This window comes from Diorhabda carinulata, chromosome 5 (assembly GCF_026250575.1).
Source record: "Diorhabda carinulata isolate Delta chromosome 5, icDioCari1.1, whole genome shotgun sequence".
NCBI classification, from domain to species: Eukaryota; Metazoa; Arthropoda; class Insecta; order Coleoptera; family Chrysomelidae; genus Diorhabda; species Diorhabda carinulata.
Window position 1 is genome coordinate 25,910,370 of NC_079464.1, and position 8,416 is coordinate 25,918,785.

An 8,416-nucleotide genomic window follows, 5' to 3' on the forward strand; every position below is an offset into this window, starting at 1 on the left:
ATTTTTGTGGAATAATATTGGTAAAAGACAAAATTTTAGTACAAAAAATATTCGTATTGCTAGTTCTATGGTATTAAAACCAGGCTCTTTTTTCCATAAAAATATTTCTTCATTTCTTATTAATTTCAACACTATTATATAATATGAGTATTTTATATGTTCAAATAAAAACTTACCTCTCTCATAAAAACTTCTGTAATAGTTTAAATAGGACGGATCGTAACACAAATGTTGGTAATTGTCTAAACTTGGTACTCGAGGTTCACTAGTTCTAAAATAAGGTGAATTGAGCCGATTTAATAAAGTCTGATGTAAAATACTGTTCTGTTCACTAAAACCGAGATTAATTGCTCCATGTTGGTCATTATTTTTTTCTAAGGCCGGTATATTTGAAGAAACACTTTCTATATCGTGATTTTCCTGAGTCTGTATAGCGTTTTTACTATTCAAAATATCGTCTATTAAAAATGACATGATTGATGTCTTAACGCGTGGTAACAAGTGGGGACTAGTCCATAAAATGATTTGTTTTGCGGTGTACGATATTGTAGAGATTAATCTTTCGATAAAGGAAATATTGGTTGGTATTAATTAACAATTGTTGTGGTTTGGTTCAAACAGGGAGGGGTTTCAAAACGATAAAATAAATAGGGAGGAGTCATACCAAAAACATGTTATTAAAAAATTGTGTAATCATATACAGACCTATGTATAAAAAAAATTAAACCACATATTCTAATGCCAAATATAACTCGATTACATCCATGTTTCCTCAGTGCAAATATGTTCATAAATGGATTAGTCGCATCAGGAATCCTTTTTTTTATTTCAGTTTAACGTGCCTCATTGGCACACAAAAACAATCATATGATACATAAGTTGAATAAAGAACAGTTACAAAATCTATTACAATACGTAAATTATTTATATTTTCTCATTCAGATTGGTCGCTTTAAGATTTTTTTCATTTCCATCGGGCAGTTGAGTGTATCCTTGAGGTTGGTTTTCATATTAGCCCAGTCATTATAGTAAGTTCACCTCGGAATTCGAGATACTCAGCTGTAAATCTGTAAATACTTGTATACTGACACCCTAAAAGTTGTCTCAATACCTACATATGGTAGGGTGTACGCAACTATTAAATTTCAAGGTCAAAGGTCACAAAATTCGGTTTTTTGGACTTTATTTGTAAATATCTCATTTCCTATGGGTTTTTTGCTATTTGTATTTGTTATAAATTTTGTAGATTACAAAATTCTCTATAAATTTTGTGTAAAAAAATGTTTCATACGGTGAACCGTTTTCGAGTGAGGGCCAACTTCAAGTCAACCGGTGCCTCCGGTCGAAAACGCGCCATATATAGATAAACTATCGATAAATCAATGATTATAAATATTTGTCAATTTTTATTAACTATTATATTATAATTTATCATTTTTTCCCTAACCTATCCACTTTTGATGCAGTAGTAATTTATTTAACAACATTTTTTTGCTCATGTAATTGCAGAATTGTTAATGAAAATATTGGAATTCTATTTGAATTTTAATATTAATAACTTCTTACATAATGAAAAAAAAAATAAATAAATTATGAATTAATATTTTTAGTAAAAAATATCATTCAATACATTTATTTTTATTTAAAGTAAAAAAAATGGAATAAAGGGTACAAAAACTACAATTTATAATTTTAATCATCTTCTTCTTCTTCATCGTCATCTTCTGTTTTTGAATATGCTACTGCAGTACTGCGGTCTTGTTTAGCTAGTTACATCTGTTGGAAAGAGGGAAGCTACAGACGCCATTACGGAATCATCCAAACGAGTGTGCGTGCCGTAAAACGTTTTCTCAATACTTAAGGCTTCAAATAAACCGCAATTCATCTCCAAATTATTTATGGTGGAAACATTATGAATTGGACTTTTAAAGATAACCCCACAAGCATTCAACTTGAAGAATGAAATGAGCGATTTTCAGTCATTAAGATGATATCGATCGGTCCACTTTTTATTCATTTCTGACTTTCGATTGCATTTCGGCATTCGGCATCAATCACTCGCACTGCGAATGAACGAAAAATCGAAAAATGAAACGTATGAAAACGAAGAGAACGCTCACTCGAGTTCGGATATTGTGTTGCGAGGAACTTTGTATAAATATTCCAAACTTCCAAAAGAATCGACCGTAGCAAGGTACCTCAATATAATTTGAAGTTTTATGCGGGCAGATATACTCTTTCTCATTAAAGTATCTCCTTTCGTAAAGCAGGGAGTGACAAGTTGTAAAAGGTCTTAACATTTTTTTTATCCATTCGAAAATGGTTGCGGTATGAATCAGGATATTCGTCTGCTAATTCTTTTAACAATGAGTCTGAAGCACATTTCTCCTTGCAATCCATGGTCGCACCCACCAACGTCGACTTTTTCTTTGCTTCTTTTTTTCAAATTCTTCGATCAAATGATCGCAAATTAGACGAATTCCACGGCGCTCAACTTCGTTGGACGACATAATCGAGGAAATGAGAAAATAAAGTTAATTTTATGGTCATTTTGTGTGTGTCTTGTGAGCGTGGAGTGATCATTCTTCCGAATGAACCAAAAAGTGAACCGTCTGATATCACCTTTACCGATGACAGTAACATGAAAAAAAAAAACATGATTTTGTCCTTCTCTGAAGAATTTTCTGTCTCAAAAAATGTTATTTATGTTGCAATCATTATGTAAGTTAACGGCAACGAAGGAATATAAAAAGCTGTCCCCACAATACGATAAGCATCTTAATATAAACGGAAATTACACAGAAAAGTATGGTCTTCAAAGTAAAGAAATACTTTAAATACAAATAAAAAAGCCGAATATATTTCAAAGGCTCTAGTTCCACAACAATTAGTTGTTCCAACCACAACTCACAACAGAAAACTTGAAAAATTGGTCTAAAATAAAACAGGTCAACCGTTTCACTGTAGAAGTCTCATCAGCACACAAGAGACATTCTCACAGGACAACTATGGTCGTTTCCAAAGCAGTTTTTAACTGAGCAAAGGATATTCACTAACAAAGAGAGTAAAAATCATCAAATATTCCGGATAATTCAAAATTGTTTACATCTTCATTAATAGAATTGAATTTTCAGGGCTAACTTTTGTGATGGCTGCATTGTGGTCATTTAGATTTTGAAATTCGTAAATTTTGATTATTAGCTTTCGAAAAGTTTGAATCGATAAGAAAAGTTCCGAATAGGAGAAACCAATCTTTGTGCACTATACTGCAGTGTCAACATGCGTTTGTTAAATGAGACCAAGGTCATATAGTCATGAACTTTGGACATCGTAGAGCGACCATAAATTCACAAGTCATTCGTCGGTTACTGAGAGAGTGGCTTAGCAGCACTCAAACAATCGCCAATCAGTGGTTTGAAGAGTATGGAAGCATGATTGATGGGTGGTTTTCTGTTGTAGTTTAGGAAGAGTTGAAGTGGAATTTAATGGGATCCAGATCCATCCATGACAGCCCGGCACAAATATCAGACCATAATTTGCTAAGCAATCCAAACTTTCATGAATGAACCTAACCACCTTAAGGGAAGGTAGTTTGTGAGTTAACCGCGGATTCATAATACATGATTGAGGCAGTGTTTTGAGTAAGTTTACTGATAAACTAAAAATCTAAAATTATTAACTAAGAAGCTCAATACGTCTTCCAAAAATAAATCAAATTGGCTACACGTGCTTGCATTGCCTTGCGTATTCTTTACCGGAGCTCGTGAAAGAATTAAATTTCGTTATCTGGCAAAATATGTGGTTTCTCATATAGAGGGCGCAGCAAGTGGCATTCTATCCACTGGAGCTGAGCTCTCGAAGTTTTATTGAACCAATTGCTTGGTCTACCAAGAAAACCTTTATTTTTCAGATATTATGGAAGGATTCTGTAGAAATAATAAAGGAAAGAAATATATAATAACTACAAATTAATTAATTAATTAATAGTCATAAATTCTTTTGCTGGAATGTTGCCGAATAGGAAATTGGTACATTCAGTTACCATTTGCTGGTATACTTGGAGTTAGTTAGATTCAAGAGAAATTTTTTGATCGCGCGTTTATCTATAACCTTATTTCTGTATTTTACCTATTTTTATAAGAAAATACAAAGAAAATTAGTGAGCTTTGAAGATCTCTTCTATAAATGGGTAGTGCAGAGTTAGGGCCTTGTTACACTGCGTTGGCAAGCCACGACACTAGCCACGTCGCCGATGACATGGTTAGTGACGGTCGTAGGCTACGTCGCCGATTACCTAGCTTAACACGTGGACGCTTCATGATGTGTTCAGATGTCGTACTCTACGGAATGTTTTATTTGAGTACTCTTCTATAGTACAGTGCCAAACACCGGGGTTCTTTTCCACTGCATAAATACAATCTTTTCTGTTTACTATTATCAACGACCTTTCATAGTTCTTTCGATCTTTCTTTCTTCTCAGCGTTTTGTCTTTATTCACTGTTTTTACATTATCCGGTCATTGTCCTTTCCGCTACCACGAACGTCACTCATTTCAGAAGGAAATAAACTTGACACAAATTTTTATAGAGGTAAAAATAAACCACTGTCACTGACGAACATCACTTGGCACACTGATGAGTCGCACTGATGTTTTGGTCGAGCACCATAGTATAACAGGCTCCATATGCATGGTTTATCTATTGGTCTGGTGGTTTTTGTCCATTCTGTCGAGATAATCTCTCCAAGCTTTCTCATCCAACTCACCACATCCTGAATTCTAAGTTCTTCTTCAATATTCTGACTTCTCATTCTATTCCTGAAGCTGAGTGTCTTAATTGCTCATAGCGTTTTCATTACATTCGAATTTATTATACTTTTTGTGTTTGATGTTTCCATCTATTGTATAAACGGTATAAACGGTATAAACTCCTATAGGCTCAAGTACATGGGGCGAGTTTACATGCTACAAGCCGGTTTTTTTTCACAAGCAGCTCGTAAACTGGTCCAGTGTACTCGATGCTCCCGCTCCGTAGGCTGCTTGTAAAAACGCTCTGGAAAAAGTTCTGCCGGCGACTTTTCACAACACTCGCCGGCTTTTGAGAGAGTTAGTTTGTAAACTAGCCAAATGTACTCACAGTAGCTTGTAAACAAGTTGCTAGTAGCGTTGGTCTTGAAGATGTCAGAGGTGCTGGTTCTAGCGGGAGTTACAGTTGTAGCTTAAGTGATTAAAAACGAGTTAATTAGACGATAAAATGGAAAGTGCATAAGAGAAACGTGTGGGTGAAACCGAGGATAGGAAGACGTACTGATTATGGTGCATCAAATACTTTACTGAAAGAGCTGAAGAACGAAGATCCTGCTGCGTATAGAATATTTTGAGAATTACAGGTAAATAGTTTGATGAACTACTTGGAATGGTAAACGAAATGTTGTCAAAATAGGACAGTAACTACAAAATTAGAAATAACATTACGCTATTTAGCGACTGGTGATTCATTCAAGTCTCTGGAGTACCTGTCTCGAGCTCCAGAAACAACAATATTGAGGTTTCTACCCCATGTACTTACGGCGATTTGTTGTGTTCTTCGACCATTCATTGAGGTAAATGTAAATAATTTGTTGTAATTAATTTCTAAGAATTTATTTCATGAAATCTTTTTACATACTTTGGGAAAACGTATTAATCATAGCTGTTTATAAAATGTCGTCTCTGTCATTTGGAGACCCAGTTGCGGAAGCCATTGAGTGCGGCGACGGGAGTAGAGAAAAGTTGTGAAAATCTTGTTGGACTGGTGTATTGTCCAATATGTCCAACTTAGCACGAGCTATACTATTTGTAATTTCCTGCTGCAGCAAGATGGCTGCTCGCGTTGGAAGATGATGGAGTTCACTGGATGATGGAGATCACAGACTGATTATTACTGATAGTACGAATGTAGAGCGTTATTTCCTCGCTTATTCTCAGCATTAGTAATATATTATATGTGTTTTCCAAGTACTTGATCTATACTTCTTCCATAATATTATTCACTTTTAGTTCCTCCGTAACTTATTTTCCGGTTATGAAGCACATTCCATACCTCTTTTGACCACAGCCTCCAGTTTTTCTGAGAATGCTTCCCAGTATTCCCTTTTTAGTTGTGGTATATGGTTGTTTTGTATCTTTTATACATGTTCTATCGTTAATGTAAATTATATATACATATTATTCTCTTTTGCCAATGCTTTAAATGAGTTCGTGAACTACCGTTTGGTATTTCTCTTTCTGTTAATGACTACTTCTCTTATCCCTATGGATTCTGTTGCATTGATTTTCTTCCAAGCTGCTTCATCATTGTTTTCTACAAACTTGTTATTTGCAGAGAACCAGGTTTTATTGTGTCTTTACCTTCGTCGATGTTAGTGCTCTTACTTCTTGAATTTGTTGAAGGTCCACCTGTCTATTAATGTCTACATTATCGATGATCCATTCGTATTTCTAAATGTGTATTTTGTGTCGTTATTTATAATCATAGTATGTATTGTATATTCTTACATATTGTCATTTTCGTCATTTGTTTCCTTATCATTGTTGTATGGTCCCGGGGACAGGAATTTTGCAACCCTTGGTATGTTTTGCTGTAGGTATTGCACATCAGGTACTGTAGCTTCTGATGTACAACATTTCGAACCTATTAACTTGTCTTCTTAGTGTCTTAGAGCAAACAAATATCAATATTGTGTCTTTTCTTTTCAACCTTCCTTTTTCTCCAGGATTTGAACTTCAACAACTTGCTGAACTACTCAGGCAGAGTTGGAATTAATGTCACTGTGAATAAGTTACGATTCGATTCGACTCAAACATAAGATAAAGAGTAAAGTTTTTTGTATATAACTTTTTTATTTGATTATAAACATTTCATAAAACGAAATGGTTACTTTCATTTGAGGCAAGATTAATTTTTTTGTTATAGTTCTATTTCCACTAGAATATCCTTTAGAAAGAGAGTTTGCAAGGTGAAAAATAAAACGCTCACCCTTGCGTTAAGTCAGTCACCAGTAATCACCATTTGTACATTTGGAAACGAAATAACCTACAGAATTATTCAGGCAAAGGAATATAATTGTGTTCAAATCTCGTCTGCTATAGATAGCAGAGTCATGTAAATATTTGTGTGATAAAGATAAAGGCGGTTTGAAACCTTCCAAAGATTCAATACTCATAGGCTACTCTGAAGAGATAGGACAAGCAATTTCTGCTTCAGTGATGAAAATTGGTTTCTCCTTGTTTAATTCGATTTTCTTTTGGTATCATTTCTTACTTCCTAACTACACTATCGTTGGGTGTATTAGTAATGTTATTTATTTTTGTAATTGACGCGACTATCTTTTCTTTAACACTCTGTTTTCTCTTTCTTTCCTTTTTGGAGCTTATGATTTGTATTAGGTTCCACTGAAGACATTGTTGTACAATATTATACACACAAAAATGTTAGTCTTGGTATTGTCGGTTCAGTCTATAAAAATCGATTCCTATCAATACAAATCTATCCATTTTAGTTGCAAAGAAAGCGCATATCGTTTCGGCATCTTTTTCTGTCCTGAAACGAACAAAAACAGACTCAGCTGATCTCTGTACATTCATTATCAAACGCCTTAAGCATATGTTCCTTACACTGAGATGAAAATATTTATTTCTATTGCTGTTTTAATGAACAACTTTTCAAAACACATGCCAACAAAAAACTTTTTTTATTTTAATAGCTGATCTTTATAGATTTTTATCCAAATCTGCAATGATTCGCTTGCTGAACTTCCCGGTGAAGTGACCAACCGTAATTCTCCATCATGTTGGTGTTTCAGCGGTCCTGGTAACGTTTTCCCACCACTTTCACATCCTTGTGAAAACGCTTACCTTGCTCATCACTAACATTTATTAAATTGTCCGGGAAGTATTTGAGGTAGCTGTTCAAAATGTGAACTTTCAGGCTCATAAAACATCCTAACTCTTCAAACTTTTTTAGCATGTTGGACACAATAGACGTATTCTGGGTCTTTTTCATTTCCCAAGAACTTGATGACAACTTGCTTGAAGGATACCAATGCTTCTTTTTCATTTGAGGTCATTGTGGATTCGAAGTTAACGTTAACCACCATTTTTCCAACATCAGGTCCGGTAAAGACGCCTTCTTTCAATTTAGCTTCTGAAATATCTGACAGAGATATTTGGAACAAGGCCCAAAAACTTTATAAACTGTTCCATGAGGCCTAACTTAATATATAGTGGTAGTAGGAGCACGTTTTTTGAGTCTACAAGGTTTTTGCGTAGAATATTCTTTTCGCCAGGCTTTAAAGACTCTCTAGCAGGCCAGTTCTTTTTGCACCAATGTTGATTCCTAGCTTTACTGTCCCATTCACACAGGAAACATGGAAACTT